Raw genomic sequence first — 27,705 nt, 5'->3', positions numbered from 1 at the left:
AGAATTGAGACAGAGTTTGGAACTTAATGGGGAAAATGTTGGCTTACGGAGCTAGAGGAGGAAGAATTTTGGTATGTGTAGGTGGGTGCTTTAAAGTATTAGCCGACTCCTGTAAGCCCACGGTGTTGTCAGTGTAGGTGCTGATTAAGAGCTTAAACTTATGATTACTTTATCAACAGTCACGGCAGTTTAAGATGTTTACACCTGACACGGGGTTAGCTGGTGGAACCATCCTCTGACACAGGTGTTTTAGGGATCTTGGACTGATCTGGTTACTGTCTACGTGGGGGCCTGTGGCAAGGCAGGGGGAAACACGCTCCTGGGCTATCCCTGATGTCAGCTGAGCTCCAGGGAGAAGAATTTTCCACTGAGGATTAGTAACAAAGCGCAGAGCGGCTAATTTTAAGCCACAGTTAGATCCAGAAATGACCACCTCTGGCACCTTACAAACCAAATAAGCTGTGCTGCCTCCTGGTCTCTTCCTGCCTCAGTTGCACTGAAGTGAAACACAGAAGGGTCTGACTCTCATCAGGGTTTAGGAAATTAGCCTACTGAATGCTAGGCTTGAACTCAGAAACTTCCAATTGTGTCTGCAATGATAATATGTAAACCAGAAAAAAATCCGTGAAATAATAGTAATGCTATTATTGGCTTTGCCACTGGTAAAGTGTATTCATTTATCAGTGCTTACACTGAGCAGCCACAGCCTCTAACAGACTGCAAAATTGTCGACTGCTAGTTGAAAAGGAGCTTAAAATGCATACTGATTTGCAGTAATTTATTATTGGTCTCATTCTAGGAAATAGCATGGAATCAGCTGAATACTTCTGTCATTAATAAAGTTATAGCAAAATGGGATTCCATGGGATTCTGCTATCGTTCAAATAATATTAAACATGCTCTTAATAACCTTGCAGTGCTAATAACCTTTTACTGTTAATCTCTGTATAATGTGAAACTATGAATTAAGAAGTCTTTTCATGTACAGGGGCAGAACTTCATTTAAAGACATTGATGGTGCAAGAAGCAGACTGAAATAAATCCATATTGCAAACAGTCAGCTAATGGATGCAGAGATAAAGAAGGACTTGTGAAGATAGAAGCAGAGCAATGTCAAATCTATTTTTTGCACAATTTCCTATGCAAAATATTCCCATTAAAAGCAGGAATGTAGCAGCAAATGAGTGGTTTGTTCAAGGTAAAAAATGTAAATGGTAAAAAATGATCGATGAGGCTGATAAAATAAAATTTCTTTATATTTAGTCAGACAGAGAATGAAGATTAATAGATTCTGATTAATCCCATATTTAACTTTGGAAATCCACTCACTTGGCAATATTGAATATCCTATTCACTTTTTATTTTAATATCAAATTACAAGGCAAACCTTACACTAATTTTATAAACGCTGTTTGTGCTTATCTTAATTTACCGTTTATGCTTATCTTAATTCAATGTTGATTACGTTAAAACCAAACCATGGTATTGATGACTTTTATTCTAAATTTTCCTATAACTTTTTTCTTTTTTTTTCCTTAAGTGCAGCAGTCTGTTTTATTTTAATAGAGTAATTGAAATTCACTGAAATAAAAAGGCTTATTCAGCTAACCTATCCAGTTAGTGTACCCCTGCCACACAGCCTGGACAGATCTCAGCATTGGCAAAAACATTTTTCTGGCAGCAATCCTTTCAGAAAAAAAAAAAAAAGCTTTCTTTTGTTATTTTTTGGGTGGGTGGGGTTGTTTAACACAGAAAAAATAGTCTTATTTTTTAGAATACGTGCTTGTGGGGCGAGGTGGTTTATGGGGCAAGGTGATTTTAAAACTATTTGTTATTATTTTACGCTTAACAAAAAAAATTTTCTCCCTACAGACCCTACTGCTCACGTGTTCTTAGCCCATCCCAGCTACAACATTACTACCACTGTTTTCATAACAAAGTAGTGGAAGAGCACGTACTGTTCAACGCGTTTGTTTCACGCCTGACGCTAGGCAGGCAGATCTGCGGAAAGAGGAGGGTCACACCCTTCAGACAAATATTGGCAGGTCATCCTGTCCCGCATGGGGACCTGCTCTGACCACACAGCCCAGGAGGAGTGCTTCTGCTGAAGAAGAGGACCGAGGACCAACTCCTGCTGCTGGAACCAAGGGGCATCCTTCAGCAGGATAGGTACCCACGCCGTGAAATGTTGCCCTGTGAAGGCCGCTGAGGTCTGAGGACATAATTACCCTGTTCAAGTGGGAATTTCTTTTGGTTTTAAAAGTATAAAGTAGTGCAAAAGTTGTGTTGCCATCCACTAGACTGAAGCAGCCTCCTCCATTTTGCATTTTAAGAGTGTTGCCATCACCTGGACAGTGCCCCAGGCATTACTTATGCAGAGATCCAGCTGGAGCTGGCCAGGGAAGGGCGAGCCAGCAGTGTCAGGGATGAGATGTCTGGAGCTCAGGTTTGGCTTATGGGCCTCTTTTATTTAGCCTGGAGGTGGGCCCGTGCTGAGTAGAGAAGTATAAATGTACCACTCAGTCTAGGCACGGTCTATCAGAGCTTGTTCATGTTGGCAGGGTACCTGGGGAATGGCTCAGGTTGTACCTGTTGGTGTTTGAGATACATGAAGCATCTAGCAGCAAGCAGCCCCAGAAGCCAAGGCTCTTCAAGCCAGGAAAGGAGGCACAGGAATTGCATTCATGCAGGGAATGAGTCAAAGCTGGATAGTGAAAACAGCCCATATCAGTTTGGCGGCAAATGTTGTGAAGTGTGTCATGAATATGGCAGAGAACATCAAATAGAGGCCTTTGGGTCCTTATGTTTTCTTCATTTTCTGGGTATCCACCTTAAAAGACCCGAGAGCCTACTCAGCTGAATGCTAAGCAACAATAATCACAGCAGAAGTGAACAGGAACAGTACTTTGACCTTATGAAGGCCTAAACATTGCTAAGTACTCTGAAAAAGCCAGCTGGAAAGCATGTTATGTGAGGGAAACAAAATTAGAGGACAGTTTTCACTTTCCAGTGTCTCCACTCACAACACATAAGAGGAGGATAATAATACCACCAGGGTGTTGGGAAGATAAATTCATTAATATCTGTGGAGAAATAGAGTACTACAATGAGAGCATCATTGAAAAGCCCATGAGAAAATGAGTGATTTTCTATTCAGTGCAGCATTCAGATGGTGTGCAGTAAATAATGGATGGGGCGCACATTGAAAGATGAGTCTAAAAAGAAATATTGAACAACTACCCACACTGAGCTCTCTTCATCCTTTCCCCATTCTACTATCTGCACCTCCTATGAAGTATGTAAAAGGAAAATGAATGCTGTCTGACTTTGGAGCAGCTGGATAGCCTTAATCTCACCTAATTTTAGCCTATAAAATAAGATGTCTAGTCTGTGCTTCCTCTGCAGTCAGTGAAAAGCGATGGGTACCTTAGGAAGCCGTTCATCACACCACTTCTGACATTCGTGTTAGGATGGGGTGATCACTGTCTCGTGGTGTCCATCTCTTTTCCTGGACACACACTGAGGGAGTGCGGAGAAACAATTTGGCTTCGGCCTCTAGTGTTGAGATAACTTCAGTGTTTAGATTAATCCTGCCCTAAATCTCAGTCTGGATGGTAGAGTGTGCCATCCCAAAGCAAGTAGATCATTTTAACTGCCTTGTTTTCCTTCTAGTTTTCTGTGAATCATGATCTGTTTTGCACTGCTAAGTAAAGGTGCTGAAATTTGCATTAGACTGTCACTGACAAGATGCTTCAAAGATGCCATGTGTGTGGCAGCTGGAGAGTGATGGAGTGATGCCTGATTAGATGTGGAACAGCTGCTTGTGGTGACTGGTATTGACTGATCGGAGAAGGATCCTTCCCTCTCCCTATCTCGCTGTGTGTACAAGGTTCCTTTTTTAACATAGCACTTGCAATCGTTTGAGAAAAGTACATGATTTAGAAAGATCCTATTTTGCATTAGGAGACAAGTACCCTTTTTTATCCTGGGCAAATTATTTGAATCATTCTTATTACAAATCTGACCTTTGTATTATGTTAGGATGAGAAATCAGACGTATTGCACAAGTCTGTCAGCAAATAATGCAGAACTCATGAAGAAATTTTATTTTGTGATTAATCTTATATTTTATTTTAAATCCAAGATGAAGCAGAGAAATAAAAGCTCATAGGAAACAAAGTTGGTTGCATTTAGATAGGAGAAAAAAAGATTCTTTCAGGGATGGATTTCTTTTTAATATATTTTTTGTTTGTTTGTTTTGTTTTGTTTTTGTTTTTAATTAAAATAGAGCTGTGAGAGCTTACTTCTCTATTATGAGGACCAATTCCTTATCAGCTTCTGAGGACTGGGCTTCTAGCTTTGAAATGGCAAGTAACTAGCCTGGACCTTTTTTTTTTTTTTTTTTTTTCCAGTGAAACCATTTCGGAGTTCAAATCCAGTTCTATTATATTTGCCATTCATTCTTTTCTTTTTCCTGTGTTTTTATTACCAGAGTATCCTTGTGAATGAAGCTCGTGTTCATATTTTTTGATGGTTAAGCTGGAAAACTTGCTTTCAAAGGACAGTTCAGATTCTGTAGGAAAATGTAGAATAAAGAGGTTAATTAACAGAATGCTCAACAATCAATCATCTTCAATTAAAATTTAGTTATACTTAATGCAGTCACAAGTCTATGTCAGTCTCTGTGCTCTAGGGACAAGTCAAATACATAATGCAAATCCACCCTACTTCTCTTCATAACATTAATATTCATTCTATAAAATTTTCATGGTAGGTGAAATTCTGCATTCTATTTTCTAACAGCAGCTCAAGATAGCAGTTTTATGCAGTTCCTTGCAATTGTTTTCTTCATTCACTGAACGCTTAGGTTTCTCGTGTCCCTGATCCGGCAAATACTTTGCCACCCGCTTATACTATGTAGGTCTGTTGAATCCTTTAACAGTGTTGGGAACTAATAAATGAGACAGCTGACCAAAAGAGATGTTATCAAAGATAAATCCTTGGTGCTCAGCATTCACCGTGGCTTTAGAGGCCCCCTTAATAAAAGGCAAGGTGGGTTCCAATTGTCACATCTGGTGTCCCTCAGAGCAGAGGTGGAACTGGCAAGGGTGTACATTAAGTTCCATACTTTTAGCTATAGCTAAAACTTTGCTGATCTTACACTTCTGCAGTGACCTGCAGGAAGTGATCATTTATAGACAGGATAACCAGTAGTGAATTTCAATGGACTGATTTTAAAAAGTTGTCAACTTTAAGTTGTCAAAAAGCTTCTTTTGGAGGTTAGTGTTCGGAGATACTAGAACTGATCACATGAATACACCTCATCTGCTCCAGTGAAAAACTGGTTTAAGCTAGCTTGAATGTCTTTATGCTGGAGTGGATGAAAAATAGACAGTTTGCTCTGCCATAGACGTGATACCTCATAGAGACGTGATGTTAAGCAGCTAGAAAGTGAAAAAAAATGTTAAGTCCATGTGTTCTGCAGTGAATGCCTGTCCATGTTCAAGTGCCTCCAAACACATCAAACGATGTGCTAAAGAAACACTTTCTAAGTGCTGGAATTGGTTTTATATCTTTCTGTGTGTCTCTGAGGTGATGTCCTGTGCAATGTCCAAAATACGTACCAGCAGCCCCTATGTTCCATACATGATCTGAGGAAGGATCACCTTGTGCCAGAACAGCTGCCTGAACAGCTATCTGTGGCTGCAGAACAGTTTAACGCAGAAAGGCTGCAAGAAAATAAGGCATTATCATAAATGTTGGTAACTGACAATATTAATTTGGATTCAAGAAGCTATCAATACCTGATAGCTTCCAGAACAGTTAATGGTCAATCACCTCACTCGCCATCAGTAAGCAAGTAGCTGGATAGCTACTTGTGAACATGAGGCAAAGCTTAGAGTTTTATAATGTGGGTTTGTTGTTGTTGATTTTTAACTTGCCTTTCTTAAATGTGTTTTTGGTCATCTCATTTTTTATTTCAGCTTTTGAAAGTGGAACAATTAACCAACTGGTTAACTCATAGACTTAGGAAATAGATTATACAGATAAATTTTAATACATTATGATTACTCATCAGTCCTAAGTTACCTAATACTCCCTTTCTGAAAACTTGTTTTGAAAATCAGATATTTTCATTTACTGGCAAGGTCTGGACTGGGGAAAAATGTTGTCTTATGCGGTGAACTGTAACTGAAATTATCGATGCAGTGGCTATAAATCAAAACTCAGTAAACAATTTTGTTTAGTGTGTAGACATTTTTCGCCATGCTTCAGGGCCTTAATACTGATTTCTTTTATGTTGACCTTTGCTCCTGTCAATTGACTCTTCTGTTACTATCTGCCAGTTTTCCATAACTGTTTATGCCCCATACGCTGTCCTTGCTGCTTTATTTTCCAGCTACTCCACAAAGTGTCCTTCTTTCTCCTCAACTCTCCTCCTTGAATGCCTTGAGGAGACATCTGAATAAGACCCCAGCTAAGGATAAGTGAACTCCACCCTTTCTTTTTTCTTTTCTTTTCTTTTCCTTTTCTTTTCTTTTCTTTTCTTTTCTTTTCTTTTCTTTTCTTTTCTTTTCTTTTCTTTTCTTTTCTCTTTCTTTTCTTTTCTTTTCTTTTCTTTTCTTTCTTTCTTTTCTTTTCTTTTCTTTTCTTTTCTTTTCTTTTCTTTTCTTTTCTTTTCTTTTCTTTTTCTTTTCTTTTCTTTTCTTTTCTTTTCTTTCTTTTCTTTTCTTTTCTTTTCTTTTTTTTTCTTTTCTTTTCTTTTCTTTTCTTTTCTTTTCTTTTCTTTTCTTTTCTTTTCTTTTCTTTTCTTTTCTTTTCTTTTCTTTTCTTTTCTTTTCTTTTCTTTTCTTTTCTTTTCTTTTCTTTTCCTTTCTTTTCCTTTCTTTTCCTTTCTTTTCCTTTCTTTTCCTTTCTTTTCCTTTCTTTTCCTTTTTTCTTCTTTTCTTTTTTCTTTTTTCTTTTCTTTTCTTTTCTTTTCTTTTCTTTTCTTTTCTTTTCTTTTCTTTTCTTTTCTTTTCTTTTCTTTTCTTTTCTTTTCTTTTTCTTTTCTTTTCTTTTCTTTTCTTTTCTTTTCTTTTCTTTTCTTTTCTTTCTTTTCTTTTCTTTTCTTTTCTTTTCTTTTCTTTTCTTTTCTTTTCTTTTCTTTTCTTTTCTTTTCTTTTCTTTTCTTTTCTTTTCTTTTCTTTTCTTTTCTTTTCTTTTCTTTTCTTTTCTTTTCTTTTCTTTTCTTTTCTTTTCTTTTCTTTTCTTTTCTTTTCTTTTCTTTTCTTTTCTTTTCTTTTCTTTTCTTTTTCTGAAAAGACTTAGAGATCTTATAGAGTGTTCATTCAACTTGCTTCTTTCTCTTTTCTGCTCTTTCTTTCCCTCTTCTTTTTTCTGCATTACTTTTTTTTTTTTTTCTCAGTGAGTTAAACCTTGGGGAGGATATGTTGAGGAATTTAGGAAATCTGGACTGAATTTTGTGCCTAGATGAATTATGGTTTTTGAGTGAAAACAGGGTGAAAGACAGCAGCCTTATTTAATTAGATATGGATTTATCCTGAAACAATAAGAAAATGTTCCTGTTTTTGCCATGCTTCCAAACAGAATTATGTGAAATACACTTTCTTTTCCTGTTTTGAATCAAAGTACATTCTGAGTTGCCAAACAGGAGAATCAGCATACAACTAATGTTATTCCAAAGTAGATTTCTGAGTGACATTTTGAATTATGTATTCCCACTATTGTGTCTAACCCCCTTCCAGTCTCTAATTGTGGGTCCCTTTTCATGCATGTTAAGTAGTTTTTCATCTTGACTGAATTCTAATTTTATCTGAACCTTTGCAAGTATGTATGCTAATTGCAGAAAAAAATATTTTGCATTCATTTTGAAACTAGAACATATTTTCAACAAAATATTTCCGTTTCATAAACGTGAAAATGCAACTACTCCCAGCTTTGTCACTCAAAAAGATTTTAAATATTATACTTTCAAATATATTTGAGATACACGTTAAATTTATCATTTATTTTCTGTAGTTTATAGCAGTGACAAGAAACACTTAAAGACAAGAAACACTTAAAACATACATATGTTTATATTTCTAACACAAGATACAGAATAAAGTACAAGACAGGTGAATATAAGGGTTTGGTTTTTTTTTTTTTAAAGGCAATATTCTGGAGTGACTTTAAGGAATCGTGCAAAAATAGTCAGAATTCCTTTTATTAATTTATTGGAGCTATCAAATATAATTCAATTTAATTTTATATATTTAAAATGATCCCACTCTACTTCTGATTACACACATAATAATAGGTATTATTTTAAAATGAAAAGAGCCGCAAAGAAGATAGCCTTCTAATTATTTCCTACCTGGTACTGAAAAGGAAGGACAATGAAATACAAATGATCACTTGAAGATTTAAGTGCTTAGATATTAAATGATTGGAAGTATAAAGGAAGTAACTAATTTTAAAGTTGATTTGAAATGTAATTGCCCATTATGCCATCAGTGATCTAGGCATACTATGATTTACCAATGAAAAATTCAGCCTTGTATTAAGAAAGAGAAGGAATGTCATTAGTTGCTACACCTTATTTGCATAGGTTTTCAGCAGAGATAAAATGACGCAAGCTGGATGCAGTGCATTGTTTTGAACAATTCACAAGTTGTTTAGCGTTATTACAGAGCTTTAACAGTAAAAAAATAAATAAATCTGTTGCCATATGCGTTATCTTTTGACTTAAGCAAATTTAGGTCCTGCTATTACCACGGTTCTTTCATAACTAAACTTCACCTGAAATTCTCTGGTGACTAGAAGTCATAGTGTTCATAAATATGAAAATACAGATACTCTAATGTCTTCCCAGTGAAATGTTTCACCATTTCATGAAATCAAACGCTTAACAGGAAAAATAAGGCTCTGGAACAATATTTTAATATATATAAGAGGGATTCATAACTTAAACTCTTTTATAAGTAAGAATGCCAATGTAACACTGGTGACGGTGTTACCTGAGTATTGTGATGAGGTTTTAGTGGTGGCAGAGGATCCTGACAAGAAGATGGAGGCAGGTTGTCTGTTTCCATATGTCTATACTGCCAGTTTCTATAGTTGGGAAAATTAACTCAAACATATATACTCAAGTAGACTGCATGTTATAAAAGTTTCCAAGCCACAGTATTGAGTACACAGTGATTAATAGATGAGAATGTGAATGCTATTCAGACAGTTAAATAGTAATTATAACCTATTTAAACTTCTTCCTTGTGAACTAACAGGTACCTTTGAGCAAATTTTTTTAGTTTTATTTTTATTTTTTTTTAGATTTAACATATTTTTGACCAACCCTATTCAGGGCCAAAAGGACAAGCCTAACTCCTTAACTGGCTATTCCTATCATGAAATTCTGATCTATCAGTTTTAAAGATTTACTTTTCTGGGACCAGATATGTGAGACAGTATTTTGAATTGTACAATTAACATAAAGTCAGCATAAAATCATAAAAGTCAGCCTGAACACCTTTTTTTTTCTTTTCTGAGTTATTCAAGAGTTACGATCCTGGACCCATGACTGATTCAACTAACATTGCTTTCACTGGGTGATATAATAACAAGAAGCTATATGATTTATGATTGTGCAACCTCATAAATATTCCAAGATTTAGAATATTTAGAATTCCAGAAATTTTTGGAAAAAATCTGAATTTCTAGAACTGTTGTACTAGAAACTGTGGGGCTTATAAACAGCAACTTGGATACATACAGTCTTTTAAAAAAGAATGTTCAAAGGAACTTTTAAGCATAGGCAGACCAGATTTCTTGAATACCAAGTCACTGATCAATCGTTATGTTGGGGTGGTGATCTGAGACTGCACTGTTCACAAAAGTGGTGATTTTGTCCTGACAATGCATTCACTTCTCCTCTGATCCAGCTGAAAAACAACCTTTTATTTTTGGTAAGATCAGTATTTACTGAGATCAACAAACTGATCACCTGTGTGCCAGCATGGGAGGGATGGCAGGCACATGTGGCCAAGGGTGAGAAGGAAGAACTTGACCCATCAGTGGCAGTGACTTTTCAAATTGGCTTAAACTGACTATGATACTGTGACTCTGATGTGGTGGCAGCACCTTTCCCTGATTGTGTGAGATTCAAACTGAGCTTTGATGCATCAGTGAGCCCTTCTCCTGAAAGTAATAGGACTTCTGCCAGCAGGGTCTGTTATTCTCCTTCATAGACTGCCAATCCACTGCACTGAATTGAAAGAAATTAATTGATTAATACTAAGCTGATAGGTTTAAGAAGTTTTTTTCTTTGTTTCTTTATTATTATTTTTTTTGTCTGCCTGCTTTTTAAGGAATGTTGCCAGTGATTTCTCTGAAGCAACACTTGGTAAAGACCCCTACCTAAAAAATTCCCCCTCTCTTAAGTGTGGAGAGAAGTAACATGTGATGTTCCTGTCCAGGGAACTAAGGGGCAACATTATGTCTGAATAGTAAAAAAGAGAGAAACCACCTGAAACTCAAATGTTAAATAGTTCAGCTCAGAAGTGGCCCCTGTCTAGACAACAGAGTAACCATGGAGGTCTACACAAATGTTTGTTTTTTTTTGTTTGTTTGTTTGTTTTCACAGCAGTGCTCATTTCCCTAGTGTTTCCCAGTCAAAACATGTTGTGTAATGGAAAGAAGGCACACTGTACTTAACATTGTATTGACTGATTTCTTGGGAGGAAGGTATTAATGTGAGCTGTTAGTGAAGACATAGCCTGTGTCTGTGTTTCAGACTGCACAGCTCCACATCGCTATATTTACGATGATGGTAGAGTACCAGACCCACCTTCTGGCCTCGTATGGCCACGCAAAGCACCATGTTGGTAGCTGTGTTTGCATAGTACTGCTTGGAAAAGGTAAGTGACATCAACCAACAGCGCAAAATGCCAGCAAATAAAAGAATGCTTTAAAACGAACACAGTTAGGGCAACTTAGAAAAGTATATTGCTCCTGTTGGCTGCTCTGCTTCTCGGAAAGAAATTTTCACTCCTTTGTCACCTGACAGAACAGGAACTATGCCTGCCCTTCAGCTGCCACAGTCTCACACTTGGTGTACTGCCGTAAATGTCCATCAGTTCCAGTTAAATGTAATGTGCTGGGCCGTGGGCTGGTGCGGCTGAGCAGCAAGCACCCTGGTTGTGCTGTAGGCATGGTAACCTCCCCAGAGAGCTGCAGCAGAGGGCTGGGGGCACTACTTTCTGAAATCACGCCAGCATGAATCACCACGTTTCCTGGTGGTACCCTACTTCAAGGCATGCTTAGGAAGTTGGCTTGCTGTTGCTCACAAGTAAAACAACCTTTTGCTCAACTCTCTTCCAGAGATTTAAGTTAGCATTAAAGAGCCTGTGGCTTGGTCTCCAGCATTTCATGTGGCAAACAAATGGTATGTGTGGTGACCTGGACAATCAAATTGCCTTCACATGGTAGGCGACTCATGCCTCCAGAGATCACATGTATTTTCTTACCCACTCTGTCTTTCTTTTTCTGGGCCTTACTAGGAAAATAGCTCTAATGAATCCTTCTTCTGAGAAGGTTGGCAGGTTCTCATAAGACCAGTGTTGTAAAAGGTCTATTTCTTGGTAAATTGCTGAAAAATAAGAGGCAGAACAAAATTAAAACTGACATTTTCTGAAGGCTTTCATCTAGTTCCTCTTCATTGGCAATTTAATCCATCCTGTTCATATATTACCTTTCCCATTAGGATGTTCTCCCTGAGTTGCCAATTTACACATAATTTTAGACTACGAATCCATTTTGGCTTGTCTAAAGTTACAGTTAGAGCCAAATAGTATACCTGTTAAGCTTGGCAAAATATTCCCTCTTTGTTTCAGTGGGTGTCAACACTTAGGCCAAGATTATTCAAACTGGTTTATCTGCACCAGTGTAGGTACAACCTGAAACCCTAAAGCAAAGGTGGAGAGTGGATCTTGCACACCAGCTGTGTAATGGGATTTAGGACCTCTGCACAGTCATGTCATGTCCATTTGGTCCTGTTCTTGCCACTAAATATTTAGAGGGATGACAAGTGAACTGTAATATTAAAAAAAGTTATCACCTGTAGCTATTTGGTCCTTCACCTTTCATTTTCTCTCTGACCAAGATGATAACCTGCTCAGGAGAATGGCAGTACAGAACACCCAGACGCTTTGCAGCAGAGTCAAGTATCTTAGTGTCAGTTTTTGATACAGGTGAGCTTAAAATAAACTGTCAGGTTTGGGACTTGACATGGTAACATGTGGAGTTGTATTTGATCCACTTAACTCTTGTCTAGGAGGTGGTTTTCTGTCTGAGCAGTTGTAGCACAGGTCATGACACTGCTTTTAATGGACTTTGTTTTGCAAACAGCAGCACACTGATAATGTTTTAATCTCCTAGATCCTCAGTATCCTTTCAGGAGAGGCACCTCTCTGTTTTCACCCATTCTCCTTTAATCTTTCTTAGGTAAAACTGGCTTGGTTAACATATCCTGCCAATGCATGGCTATGGATGATATTTCTGACACCACAGACAGACTTGGAAGAGGAGACGTTCACAAACTAAGGTCTTTAACTGGGGAGCAAGGGTGACCAACCTTGGGCAAGATGGAACAATTCCCAGCTACAGTTCTCCTTTCCCACCTTTACTGCGGGGATTGCTAAATTCTGAATGATGTTGCTAATGGCTATGAATTAAAGACCAGGTATCAGTGCTGGGTTATTTTGACAGGTCAAAAACCTTTGTTTGCATGGCTGCTTCCCAAAAGGTCTAGCCCTTTTTGCAGTGGAGATAGTAAACTTGAAAGAGAGGAGAAAGCTAGACCAAAATAGATGACTGTGAGCAGGAAGCATTACAGCCATGCCAGCTTAAGCCATTCCTGCTCCTGAGTCAGAGTCCTGTGTGAGCATGAGTCAAATCCCTTAATTGTTGCAGCACAACCACAGAAGATTTCTAGCTATAGCACCTTACTAAGGCTGCTAAGCAAAGCCTAATACAGGGGGAAAAATATCTGTATTTAAAAATTAAACAGTTGACAGCATTGAACTTTTTTAAACTGGAGTCAAACCACTTTAACATCTTGAAAAACTGCAAACTTCGTTCAGCTACTTACTGAGGAAAAATATCTGAAGATATATGTTTAAAAACAGTCACCTTCCTATATGTAACTTTTTTTTTAAAACTTTCCCATGCTTCATGCTGCTGGAACATTCTTAAAGTTCTTTAAAAAAATGCATCCAAATATGCCTGGATGCTGGCTTGTCACTATGATAGCATTCATTTCAGACATACACACACAGAGAGAAAGAGAATTGCATGTATAAAATCCGCTTGAACTAGTAGGATGAGTAGAAAACCGAAAACGAGTGGTGTGAAAAAAAAAAAAACGGACAGAAGGAATGTAGTGATTTTAGTAGGCATGCACTGACTGTCTATTTTCTGTAAAGTATGAAGGGGTAATCAGGCATTTTTTGGTGACTTGAGGTCACCTAAACTTGAGTGAGTTTTTCATATTCTCATGATTCTGTTTTCCATATGCAAAACCGAGAGTTCTTGAAATGTGTGTAAACAAGTGTTATGTACAAAGACGGTCCAGCCATAGATGTAATGAATCCAAATAGATTTAGCCTTAGCTCAGTTCAGTGTTATTTTCCAAGCTCCTCTCTTCACATGCAAGAGTCATGCATTTAGAGCAGGCTGCCTGAGGTCATAGACAGGATTTAACGAGTGCAAGCCTGCTTAAGGAGGCCGATTTGAACTGAGTGGATACAGAGCCTTATTTATGACACAAACATAATCTGAATGAAATTGGTTTATGTCTTGTTCATGTTTAAGAGTACTGTGCTACCCTTATGCAATATTTGCATTGGAAAATAAGAGATTTGCATGGGAGTGAATCACTAAAATTATTCACAAGGCATTACAGGGCTTTACAGTGGATCTTTCATAAGTGAATCAGGGATAGATACTGTGGCACTGATTTCAAAATAAAATTTGTGTGCTCTCTGTGAACTTTTGTTAATTTCTTTTAGTAAAAAGACTATCACATTGAACTGAAAATACAAATTCTCTTATCTTTTGCATAATAACTTTTGCACCAGAAAGCTTGCAACCTATCTGCCTACATCACAGTGTCAGTGCAAGCTCTGAACATGAAGAAATGATTTAAGCAGAATGAGAAAGCAACGTTTGGAGCACATAAGGTCATCCCTTGAATAGTAGGATTTTCTGCTAGCAGCTGGCACTGCTGAATCTGACCAGTGACTAGAAGGCATTGTGCCAGGAGCTAGGACTTAAAAAGATCTTCAGTCTGGGGAGCACAAAATTGAAATGGAGAGGAGCTGATCAGCTTTCTTCTAGTTTTAAGGATAGGTCAGGGAGGTGAGTGAGGCAATGCTTGATGGGGTTGGTACTTCTGGGTTTGTCTGTGGGGGAAAGCTGCTCTGAGGTAAATTTAATTAGCTTTGAAGCCACTGTAGTCACTGTAGTCACTGTCTGTGTTTTGTACCTTCCTGCTATAGGAGGGTGTTTATCATTTTTAACCTGTCAGTAATATATTCAAGATAAATCAGAAAAATCATTCTTACAGTGTCATAGGAGCATATACATGAAAGTTTCCACTGGTTAAAAATCAGAGCCAAATCCACACCAGGAAGGATTTGCCAGAATAGCCTTCCCAGTGAGCTCTCTTAAGACAGGGATAGTCTGTATAAGCAAGTAAAATGCTTTCCCTATGTAACATACACGGGCAAAAGTACAAAATAGTCTGTCCCACTTTCGTGCCGTAATAAGTGGGTTTCCCCTTAGGCTTCCATTGGTATAAGAAGGATGCAAGAGAAAGCACCTCACTGGTCATCTGTATGACTGCCAAGGTTACTTGTTACGCCAGCCTCTGTCTGTTTAAAATATTACAGCTCATTTTATACTGTCACTATCAAGACTAGTCCTACATACAGCTACCACCAGCCACACGACTGTAATGTTGTGTCCATAGGGTGGCTACTGATCATATTCTAGTGCACAGTTAGCACACAGAAGAAAATAGGTAACCCATGGTTTTGCAGAGATACCCTAATGGAGAGGGGCCTATTGATTTGGACTTTTCTCCACCACTAAAAAGATTAACTCATTTATTTTTTTCAACCTCAGAGAAACCAACGTGCGTCAGCTCTCCTGTGGTAAAACCACAGTCAAGATAAGGTGCTTTAATTTTGTACCGAGGTCAATTTTCCAAGGTCAATCCCAGGCAAGAGGACAGGGCTGACCTTGCTGAATGAACCTTGTGGCAAAATTAAAGTATCCAGCATTTGGCTGTATTTCCAGTTTAGCATATCTATCAGTGATTTAAATGCAAAAATATCATATCTTTTTATTAGCAAAGACTTAGTCTTTAAAATCTGCTTTTCCATTCCCTCAGAAGCAATTCTGTAGCTCATCCTCCGCATAATGCAGAGCACAAGGTTTATCAAAAGGACCTAAATTCTACATGCAATTGAAATTCTCTGTGGACATCTGTATCTACGATAAGTCCTCTGAAACAGGGAGCAGTGTGTCCAGAGGGTTTCGTTATCCTCGGTGATGCAATTTGCGTTTGGAATAGTCATGTCTACACAGTGCTCTGGAATAGCTGTGTCTCCACTGCTGTTACAACACTGCTGCTTTGCATTCTTGGAAGATTCCACAGTTTATTGCTTTGCCCTTCTGTTTTTTTCCATGCTGCTCATTGTGAAAGATCCCACCAGAAGGCAATGGAGTATTTCCCACGATTTCTCTCATTTCATCGCAATGCTAGAAGTGAGCTGCATTTGCATTTTGCTTGCATTTGTTGGGCACTGGGCAAGAAGCGCTGAAGACCACTAGGATGTTCCTGGTGCTATTTGTATATCTTTAGGGACAGGGACACGTGCATAGCTGAAACTGAGCAGAGACATCTGACTAAACTAATGCATGAAATGGTGAGGCTCAATAGTGATGCAGAGCAGGGACAGCCAGCTATTTCAACAGGGTTTGAGGATATTAACTTTCAAGAGCCTTAAATGGAGAAATTGCCCTACAACTCTAAGAGTGGAACATGTCATAAGAATTTCTCTTGGCACAGTGAAATATAATCATCCATTTTCATCTGAAGTCTCACCATTCTCATTTGGTAATCATTTCTGTGGAGATAAATCCACAAGAAAAAAAATGGTCAGGATTACTGTGAAGGAGTTATGTGCAACAACTAAGAAATTATCTGGCTTATATGAGTTGGCAATGCACAGGCATTTATTGATGAATGTCAACATTTGGAATTAGCTAATTATGTTTAGGACATTAATATGACCACTATGGCTATTCTCACTTCAGATCATACCTAACAGAAGGCAGGATTTTTCTATAATGTCGCTAAGACAGATGATCACCGCAGGAGACTTGCTAATATTAGAACGATGTGATGGATATGTCCAAGAAACCTACATTTTTAGAAGCACTGGGCTACTTAATGCCTTTTTTTTTTCTTTTTTTTTTTTTTTTTTTCCCCTTTAAGGGCAAATATAGAAATTGGAAGTGCTGTGATTATTCTTGTCTATCTGATAGACTTAGCATACCCATAGTCCCATCTTTCCCCCGTTTATGAAGCCTTTCACTGGATGCTGAACTAAAGAAAGGCTCAATTATTTGAAACCTACTGTAGACTGTGCATTAACAACACTGAAAAACTTGATCTGGGATTGGCCATGTTTGCTTCACATGAGAACTATTTCCTTTATGTTATGCAGATTTTTTTTTAGAGCAAAGTGAACAGGAAAACACCGAGACATTCTGAATAGTAGAAAAAGTAGTGACAGTGCACTTCTCCATCTGGTCAGGAAGGCAACAGCCAGAGATGCCCTACAATTCAAATATGAAATGAAAGCAGAGTTTTGAATAAAATGCATACCCTCTTGGGGCAGAAGTCAGGACATTTGTATATAGAAAGGGTTTTAATATATCACATAGGGATTTTATTGAGTTCTGCAAAGCTTTTTATGTCGTAGAGCTGTGGTATGAAAATCATTTCAGAAGTTGTAAGGTAGTTAGGGCAAGAGAAAAGGGAGAAATATTCCATGGAACTATAGAAAGAACCTATCTCTGTGAGTAGATAAGTGATCTTATGGTATCTCACACTATGCACAATTTATTTGTTGCTTTGCAATGTGGAATGTGAAAGGACAAACTTGTACCTGCAAACTGGTGTAAAAAGCTGCCATCTCAGATATCTACAGGTTGCCCAGGACCGTGCCCAGGCAGCTTTCGAAGATCTTCAAGGAGGGAGACCCCACAGCCTCTCTGGGCAACCTGTTCCAGTGCTCCATCAGAAGTGCTGCCTGGTGTTCAGAGGGAGCCTCCAGTGTACCAGGTTGCGCCCCTTGCCTCTTGTCCTGGCACTGCGCACCTTTTGAAAAAGCCTGGCTCTGTCTCCTCTGTACCCTTCCTTCAGGTATTTACAGATATTGATGGGATTCTACCTGAGCCTCTTCTTCTCCAGGCCGAACAGTCCTACCTATCTTGGCCTTTCCTCACAGGAGAGGTGCTCTAGTGCCTTTATCATATTGTTGGACCTTCACTGGACTCTTTCCAGTATGTCCATGCATTGCTTTTACTGGGGAGCCCAGAACTGGACCTAGTACTGCAGGTGCGGCCTCGCCAACACTGAGTAGAGGGGGAGGATCACCTCTTTTGACTTGAAGGCAACACTTTGGCTATTGCAGCCCGGGAAGCTGTTGACTTTTTTTTGCGATGAGGGCACATAGCTAGCTGATGTTATCCAAAAGGATCCCAAGTTGATCCTTTTCAGCAGAGCTGCTTTCCAGCTGGGTGGCCTCTAGCATGTCCTGGTGCCTGGGGTTGTTCCTCCCCAGGTGCAGGACTCTGCCCTTCCCCTTGTTGAACTTTGTGAGGTTCCTTCAGCTCACTGCAGTAGATGCATTGTTAGAGAAAGGCTGACCGACACAGAAAGTGGTGGTTAGCCTTTGAAAAAAAAGTGCATTTAGACAGTGCTCTGTCTCTTGCAAAGACTGTTTCTGAAGTCCACAGCCACTTTTCTTCTCCTCTCTCCTCTTAACCATGCTAAATTTAACTTTCTTCCACTTCTCCATCTTTTTATCACTGTTGAGTTGTATACATAAAATCAGTGAACATGCCATCCCTTGATTTCCTTTCCTTCTTGCATAGATTGGACAGGTGTTCATCCAGTGCGGGCATCTGTGGCCACAGTTGCTGCAATGCATGGGTGGGAAAGATGAAAAGGAACAGGTTGTCATTGCCCAAGAAATATCCTCTGTGCCAAGAATAATAAAATATTGCTTGTTCCTTAATTGCTCAATATCCATTCCAAAATAGAGTATTATCTTCGCCGGAAGATTTCTTTTCTAATACCTGTAGGTCAGTATAGTCATCTGCTAAATAAACAGGATTCTGTATTCACCAAAGGTAAAAATTACTTAAAATCTCTGTATGTATTAAAATGTTTGTGTAGTCAAGAGTTGGGTGGTTTACTTTATGATAACTCAGTCCAAAGCTGAAGCATAATGAAAACGAGACAGGAAATTTATTCCGTCATTTTTTTCTGTCATGTACCTGCTGTTAGAATAAACTTACATTCTACTCATTAGGCCATGCAAGAGTTGCCACATTGGGTATGTATGAATCTGAAGTAAACAGTGGAATGGGATATAAAACAACAATGATGAAGAGCTGTTCGGCAGATTTCATCTGAGGGTTGTTTTACATTTACAAGAAGTGGGACCAAGGGAATGCTCACCTCCCTGGTCCTGCTGGCTACACTATTTCTGATGCAAGCCAGGATGCCGTTGGCCTTCTTGGCCACATGGGCACACTGCCAGCTCGTGTTCAATAGTGATGTTAGAAACTGGCCATTCAAGGAGGATGACATTACTATGGAGGCTGTATACACTACAAAGTCAGAGATGGATGGGCGTCTAGCCGTCCATCAGGAGACACAAATAAAAGTGCTGCTTTTACTTTGTGGTGAAAGCTACCCACAGTCAATTTAGTTAGGAATATGTCATTTGGGTCAAAAAAACAGAAACGACCAGACACCATAGCTGCACATAGCAGCTGTTTGAATGATCCTACCTACAAAAGGTAGGACATCAAGCAAGCCGTTCTCAGCAAAAGAGGCAGCGTGACCATAACCAGGTGAGCACATGAAGGCTGCAACATAAGTACAGCCGATACTGAGAATCAGGAATCAGCTGCTAGCTACATAAATGGAAGAATTCTGTACTTTATAATTGCATCAACAAACTCTATTAGTCTTGAGATCTACACCACTTTGATAGGTGAGGAGCCCTTGGCATTATGCTATGTGCTTCAGAGGAATTCAAGCATTTGACATGGTTGCATAATTTGTAGTAAACGATATGTGTCTCATGGCTTGTTTCCTTCAAGTCCTTGGTTATCAGAGAGACACTCACATCAAGAACCTCTGATGTGCACGATGAAGTCTTTGGGGCATATGCCTGAAGGCCTGCATGCCAGGATTTCCTATCCACAGTGATATGTAGTGAAGAAAAAAGTTTGGGCTGGTTGACAGGTTTTGTTGGTGTAGCTTGCATAAATAGAGAGGAACTGGTCAACATTGCAAATGCCTCACACATAAACTATTTTGTTTGAATGGTTTCTCAGTCCCTTAGAGAATACAAGTACTTAACATCAACAACAGGAAAGATATTTTCTAACATTGGATTTTCACTTACATAGAGTTTATTTGTAATGTATTTGTATTTCTAGAGGTCTCCTACCTGATGACCCAATAACTTTGTTCAAATTACAGGGTTAATAACTATATTGATGATTATCAAAAGTATCTTGGAGAACCCAAGAGTGAATTTAAAAAACTTGAGATACAAAAGCCAGTTTCTTTCAAGGATTTCCTGTCTCTTTCATCACTAGAGCAGAATTGTCAAATGCAAAAGAAATTCTTCGCCCACTAGCCAAAGCCTTTTGAAGTGATCTGTGTGCCCAACTCACTATTGCACACTCTCAGAATGCTGAAATCTTTTGCCAAATGGATTGATAGGCTAGACAAGAGTTGTTTGAAATCAGCTTCGATACCTCCCATCCCTTCAGATAGCTCTCTTACAGATTATTCACGTCACTATGGTTTCTTTGTAGAAGAAAAGAAATCCACTTTTTACTTTAAATTTTAAACACATTTTAGAACCTAAAAAACTGTAAAAAATCAAAGCGTAGTAAAAGTAATATTTAAGTAAAGCAAATAAAAATTGAATGAATTTAATTGTTATTTGAAATAGAGAATGCTTTCTTAATTTGTTCAGTATTTTTTTTTAAATACAGTAACTTTAAAGATCAGTAGTATGTATTTATAATCATTACTTAAGTGCAAAGCTGTTTAGTTAAGAACTTTAAGTTCTTTCATAAAATTTAACTAAAATAATAAAAAACTCACAATCCTAGTCCACTTTGTAATTTTTGTAAAGAAAAACAATGGTTTTAAGTAATTTTTGGTAGCTTGAATATGCACAGGTGCAGTTGCTTGTTCCAATTTTCCTCGTGATTATATAACAATTTTTTTTTTTCAGTGAGGAAAAAAAAAACAAAACTGCAGTACGGATGATCAAATGTATATGTGTGCAGTTCAAAGAACGAAATCAGAACTAATCATCCTGGTCCCCCTTTATTTTTTTTATTTTTTTGGGGGGGGGGGCAGGGGGAGAAGGCACTTTAAGGCATGATTCATTCCATTCTAATGTAAGCATCCAAAATAGGTCAGATTAATTGAGCTCTAAAATGTCTGTTTTTCTCTATGGACAGAGACGTGGTCACCCTAGGGAATGACTAGTTTAGGTGTGGTTATTTAGTTATCAAGTAAGGTGAGATGATTTCCACCCCATGTAACTGTTGTAATCAAGAACAAATATCTATAAAGAAAGAAATGTTGCCTCTACAAAAAGGTTTCTAATATAATAATATGTGCTAAAGCTCTTGTTCCACATTCCCTACAGTGCCCTAGATATTGTAAAACTTGTAACTTGAAATTTTTGTCACAAAGAAAAACATGTTGTAATACTGCATTATCCTTCATTCTGACTTACAAAAGCAATTGGACACTAAACTTGAAACTAGCACTTGCCAAGAAGTACATGGCAGTGATCTGATTAAAGATGTGCACACAGAATTCAGTGTTGATTCATATGTGTACGATAATTACTGCACAGAACAGCACAGTAGTGTGTGTATATATATATGCATGTACATGTATGTATTTACAATAGAATGGTTGAAAGGCAATTATAGGTAACAACTGTAGTTAAGGAAGCAACTGAAAGCCAGCAGACCCATAAATTAATAAATGTCATACATTAATAAATGCAGTATAGCATTATGTGAACTATATCTACGCAAATGTAGGGATAAAGATAAGAACGTCTGTGCTTCATGTAGGACTATTCAGGACAAAAGAAATCCTAGTGATGACACAGTTCCATTGCTAGCTGTGAAAAAGAAAGACACATTCAGTGAATATTTCTGATTTGTACTTAGAAATGAAAATAGAATCTGTATGGCTGAAATGACATCTATTCTGACATTCCTTTAAGTGGATGGTAAAGAGCATCTATTAACTTTTTGAATTGGCAGGCCTGGATAACTTGATTTAAAGCTTTTAAAAGGAATCTTGTATTGGTGCTTTCTGGCAAAAAGTCTTGGCATACTGGAGAAGTCCAAGGGGCCTAGAATATCTAATGCTATGCAGATATTTCAAAAGTGTAAACAGGGTAAATGTAGATGAGTTAACTTGACCTTGGTTCCGTGTGGAAGAATGGAACAGCTGATATGGGACTCTATCCATAAGGAAACAAGACATGGTAACATAATCACTGCCAGTCAGCATGACTTTATGCAAAACAGGTTAAGTTAAACAAATGGAATAGTATTTTTATGAGGTCAGAATTTTGATTATTTGATTTGTTTAATAAAGGTAAATATGTTGACAAAATAATGGCTTTCAGACTCATGTGAAGCATTGATATTGAATAACATCCTGATTAAAATATTAACATCTGAGCAAAATCAAGAAGATATTTATTAAATGAGATTAAACTGTATAACTTGGACATTCAACATGTAATTTTTAACTAAAACCTACCAAGTATCACCAGTGCAGGGACCAAAAGAGAAATGATGAGGAGAGATTACAAGCAGGAAGTAATATGAGATGACTTTCCAGCTAAGCAGAAACAATACGGATACTAATATTGCCAATTAAAGGCCATATATTTTGGGAGGAGGACATACAGATTGCACTTGCAGGTCTGAGGAGTGTAATGTCTTTGAAAAAAATGGGAGGGCAATGGTTGATAGTCAACTTTTTAGTGTAAAATGACATGGAGTTGGCTAATGTGATTACTCCGGAAGGGGTCAGAGATGTTCTTCTAATGGGATGATGGTCAGACCAAATTAAGCTCTCCGTAGAGAAAGGCAGAAACAATGAAAGCTACCACTCAACAGCCACATTTTACTCTGCTTTGAAATATGTGAACGGAGCAGTTTATTTGGGATACACTGCAAACACAGTGGAAGAAGAAATGGTTAACAGGGCTTATGTACATCTGCATTAGCAAGTCACCAAACAGGAGGGAGTATTTCTTTGCTGTGTTTGGGGAAAGGAGACTTTGGCTACATTATTTGTAAATAACATTGCACAGCTTTGCTGCCTTTTATGGTGACTTTTTTTTTTTTGCTTGCTTGCTTGTCTGTTTTAAAGCTTTTTGATATTTAGTAAGCATAAAGCAAGTCTCAGAGGGAATCAATAAGCTCTAGACAGTGCTGAAAGTTTTGAGATATTTAATGGGAGACATGACAATTTCCTGTTCATTTTCCTGTCTCCTGGTCCCCAGAGTTTTGCTGCATGGAGGTGGAACAGTCCCCTGGTCCCTTCCGGGGCAGTCATTGTTGTCATGAGAAGACAGAGCCACCTGTCCACCCTGTCTCCCTTTTCCAGGAGCATCAGAGAAATGATTTCTCTGCTTTCGGCCTTCGTGGAACACTTTTGAAAGGGAAAGACGTTAAAGAATCGCTCTAAGTCTCACCCACTTTTTAGTTTGGAAAGGAGAAAGCACATAAAAAAGCAGTTTGATGCTAACTTGTGAAGATATGTCACGCATTTGCCAGAATGCATGCAGCTGGTCGAGGACCCTCATCTCTCAATATTGTCCAGTCTCTACAGGGTTTCAGATGGAAACCAGAGAGCAGGAAAAGTGGCCGCTCAATATTTAGGTCTCATTTCTATGTGGAGCCAAACCTGAAGTCGCAGCTTGGGATGCTGAAGGTCCCTGGGATTTGCCAATCTGGTAGTATTAGGTAGGCTACTGTAGGGAAGCAGAAGTGAAGCTGAGGAGAAATAAGTGGGGAGATGCATATCTGTTGGTATTCCTCAGTGCCAGTGGATAAAATAGTAGCGATGTCTGGTAATGTGATGGGGAATCAGAATGGTGCATTGGGTGATGTTAAGAGCCCTCATGCTGCTCTGCAACAGGAACATATACCCCATATGCCTGAGGGTGAAAAGTCACTCACTGCATTATGTTTCTGCAGCCTTTCCTCTCTGACCTGACACGTGATCCTGTATCTGATCAGTAAAATAAGGGGGTTTTCAATCAGTTGCGTCTAGCACATCAATTCATGGAGCAGAGGAGTGTGCAGCAAATCTGTGTGAGATGTGGGCCAAATGGAGACAGGGGTCAGGCAAGAGCAAATGTAGAAATCCCATGGTTAATGCGTGAGACAGACTGGGAACAGAGAGGCAAGTATGGGACAGGACTAATATCAGGGCTGGGAGGCAACAGGAGTCAAAAATCACCTGTAATAATCACCAACATTCCTATGATTCCATAGGAATGAAGATCAGTATAGACAAAAATGGACACAAATGGACAGGTTACGTCTGAATAAAGCACCAATGAACCTATGGCTGGAATACCATGCCTGCCCCTCAGCATCTTACCACTGTACTAAAGACAATTCTGGCTTCTGTTTTTAATCCCCTCCTCTAAACAGCCTGTAATTCTGCCCTTTCTAAAACAATGACCCAACAGTTGGTGCCTTCCTTCTTTCTCTATCATCAACAAACAGTTTGTGAGAAGGGAGAGGGAAAAAACGAAATGTCTTCATTTTGCTCCTCTCTGGCTTCCCTTGCTGGCTAAGCATCTGTCCCACAGCTGTTGCACAGCACTCAGAGAGCAATGAACAACTTTAAAGTACAGATGTCTTCCAGTTTTCTGATTTTCAGCAAAATTGTTAGGGTTTGGCCTCGTAATGCCTAAAATGTTTCCTGAAGTTTTCAGTTTTGTTTCTGATAAATTCCGAACCGGTCACCTTGTATCCATCCATGCAGGCAAGCAAACAAATGTACGTATTTCTCTTAGCCATCTAAAGGGTAGGGGGCACGTGTAAGTTAGTTCTCCAGAGTCCCTTTACAGCCAGCAGAGAGAGACATTTATTTTCTGATGGAAATATGTCATGCCCATTTCAGGCTGTCAGTTTGTGATCATTAATACCAGAGCCGTACACAAATGGACACAAGCAATATAAAGCATATCTTGAACGTTTCTTTTAACATACGTTGAATGCGTTTGTTAAATGAGCAGAGCAGAGTATTGAGTCCACAATGGCATGAGGGTGTCAAGCTACTTATAGAATCACTGAAGATGCCCAGCCTGGCATAGAGATGAGTGCTGAGAGTGGATGGTATCTGATTAGGCATAAACTTCCTGGTACAAAGTCAGTGTCATAACTCTTTGCAAAATAAGATAAATTAGTAGTTGCAATTGTACAACCAATACCTACATTACATAGCTACATATTATATCCTCCAATATTAACAGGAATATAAATCCAGACTCGCTATACTGTGAATATACTCACTGTAAGGCTTCAGATCTACCAGTAGAATGGATGAATGACTCTCCATCACTTTTTGAGGAAGTCTAGAGGTTAAAATGCATTAGCTATCCAACTTTTAGATAGCTGAGATGAATTTGACCTCACCAGACATTCAGGAGGATTCAGTCCAGCTGAGCTTATAGCATCTCTTCACTTATGGATATAACATAATGGCCACTTAAGGTCTGCATAGGAAGACTTAAATATTATGCTGTAGTTCAATGACAAGTTGTTTGTGCCATGGAGGACATCAGATCACCGAACCCCCAACAGTTTGCTTTAAAACCCATGTTGCTATAACAGATACAACTTGAATTATGAATATCTATTTATAACTGACTCGTGAGACCTAAGGAGAAAGTATAAAATTTGTTCAAGAAAACCAATGTGCTTGTTGAAAGAAAAGAGGTCGTGTGGACTGTGATGGTTTTCAACAGCTGTAACATCACTTGTGGACATGCAGAGCAGAGCTGCTTCATTTATGTAAAGTACCCCCAGACTGTACAGCACTAAAAAGTGTGAGCTCCTGAGCCTATTCATAAAAAGGGACAGAAATTAATTTACTGGAGCTAATTAACTTGAGACAAAATATTGTCAGTCCTGTTGGCTTGTTTTCAAAAAGAAGGGAACCTCATCAATTGTGTGTTCCTGAGTCCTACTGAAACAATTAAAAGGGAATGCTTTAAGATTTTTTAAAATTACTGAGTCCAACTGGAGGCAAGATATTTCTTTAAAGTAATATGTAAATTTGATGTGTGTGTGCAGCGTAGTTACAAAGTTGAACCTGCACATGGAAAGAGCAAATCAAAATTAATTATTATTATTATTAAAGACAGCGTTCAGAAGTGAGAAACTCGACAATCTGCTTTTTCCTAACTGAAAGTAAAAAAGTAACTAAAATCAACATGTCATTAAATTGGGTTGCAAAATTATTTCAGTATTATCCGTCTAAAGGATTAGTAATGTAAGGATGTCTGAGTGTGAATGTTTTGGGGATTGCGATTTTCAACTTGCTGGTATTTCTTTAAATGTAGCCAAGGCAGGAGAGTGGCAGACAACTGTTGTTTTTAAACTTGATAATCCTGCAAGAGTATCTAGATCACTTACCCACAGGCATTTTTCAGCAAATGTTCAATTAACAACTTGACAGCCATCCACTGACTTTAAAACTATCTGATCTTTTCACAATCGATACCTCGCGTCTGTGTAATTTATACCACTGCGATGCAGTTAGATGTTTAGCACATTTGCTGTTCTGACGCGTTTCTAAACAAAGAAAAAAGGTCCCGTCGTTACCAAGAGGGACACCACCCCAGGGCAGCGTTACAGAGGAAACTAGGGGGCAGATACATCAGCTGGGAAAGGTAAAACAAAGGCCAAGCTGCAGCACCATCCAAGGACCTTCCGTCAGGTCCGAGTCAGTTGGGACAAAAGAAGTTTTTGTTAGCAAACAAACCCAGAACGCTTTGTACCAGAAATGAAAGGCCCTTTCAGCTCGCTGGAAGGGGTGAGAAAAAGATACCTGGGAGGCTGCGTTTCCGAGGCTTCTGCCAGGTCCTTATACAGCTCCAGCTGTAGGAAGAGTTTTCTTTGCTGGGGTCGCTAGGAGGTGGTGCACCGGGTCTTGGCTGAATGATCCACATCCATGACAGCTGCTTTTTAGAGACTGCAACATCTGGCTTTGGAGTTATTCACCTTTAAAAAATCTACTTCCGTAGCCTTGAAAGATTTCACAAAGTCAGCAATTCCTTAGCCAAAAAATGATTACAGTTCCCATCGTGTCACAGAAATAAGTGAATTTCTAAACTCAGATGTATCTTGAACTTCCTATATGCAGCTTACCTCTCCTCATTAGATGATCTGAATAGACGGAAGAGTAATCAAATGGACATTTCCCATTCCCTGTGGGTTTGGGGGAAAATATTCCAAACCTCCTTTACTGATGTAAGACACTTGGAAGAAAATAACACAGCGAGGAATAGAACTGAAAGACAAAAACAGAAAAAAACGGAAGCATGTAGGAATGCAGTGGGGCACCCAGAAATATTCTCTTATTGTATGATTAAATACAAGAGATGAAATTAAAAACATGTTCATTTGCTGTGATTACCTCATACTCTCCTGTTATTAATGCTGTCTAACGTTCCTTTGCAAAATCAGCAGTTTAACTGAAAGCACATTCTTTACTTGTATTTGATTTTGCGGTCTCCCACTTCACTAATGAAAATATAATGTTCACATGAATATTTTATTATCATAAAGTGACCATTTTGTTCTGTGTCCATGAGCACTCAACAGACCACGCATGACATCTTTTTTTTTTTTTTTTGGAAATTACTTGACACCAATTACTGTAGCAACTTATTATTATTTAGACATATAAATTGCGCCCAAGCATGGCAGTGCTTGCTGCTACAAGGATCTTGGAGATACCCACTTCTCTTTGTCCTGCCCCACCATCCAGCCATCCATGACAGAGTCTGTAACAGCGGCTGGGGTATTCAAGCCATCAAGCCCACTGACTGGGAGAAGGTTTTATTCAACCTCTAGTGTAGGCACAGGAAACTGCATACATTTCTAGTGTCAATAGTTTCGTACTTGTTTTGTTCGGGTGCTTAATCTTTCTGAAATTAATATCTGCCTCTCAACTGCATAGCTGAGAAAATATGGGAAAAAAGTGATTGAAAAAGATATTCCACCTCTTCCTTCAGCACACGTGCTGCCTTTTGTGCTTTCTTCATG

At 38.6% G+C, this 27,705-nt stretch overlaps 1 long non-coding RNA gene across 7 annotated transcripts in view; it reads right to left on the bottom strand.

Annotated features, from left to right (window-relative positions):
• Window positions 1-3,327: 3,327 nt before the first annotated feature.
• Window positions 3,328-27,705, bottom strand: part of LOC106044456 (uncharacterized) — a 30,336-nt gene continuing 5,958 nt past the window's right edge. For 2 of the 7 annotated variants that reach the window (XR_007168658.2, XR_010827032.1), the window contains 4 exons: window positions 26,071-26,947; window positions 11,508-11,629; window positions 5,625-5,729; window positions 3,328-4,573 (listed from right to left, as the gene is read on the bottom strand). This is a non-coding gene — a long non-coding RNA (uncharacterized lncRNA). The remainder of the gene's footprint in view (window positions 4,574-5,624; window positions 5,730-11,507; window positions 11,630-26,070; window positions 26,948-27,705) is intronic. The other 5 variants (XR_010827029.1, XR_007168657.2, XR_010827030.1 and 2 more) reach the window with 5 other exon arrangements.

The sequence above is a fragment of the Anser cygnoides genome, chromosome 1, assembly GCF_040182565.1.
Source record: "Anser cygnoides isolate HZ-2024a breed goose chromosome 1, Taihu_goose_T2T_genome, whole genome shotgun sequence".
Taxonomy (NCBI): Eukaryota; Metazoa; Chordata; class Aves; order Anseriformes; family Anatidae; genus Anser; species Anser cygnoides.
The sequence above is the reverse complement of the archived record's forward strand: the minus strand, read 5'-3'. Positions and strand labels throughout refer to the sequence as shown.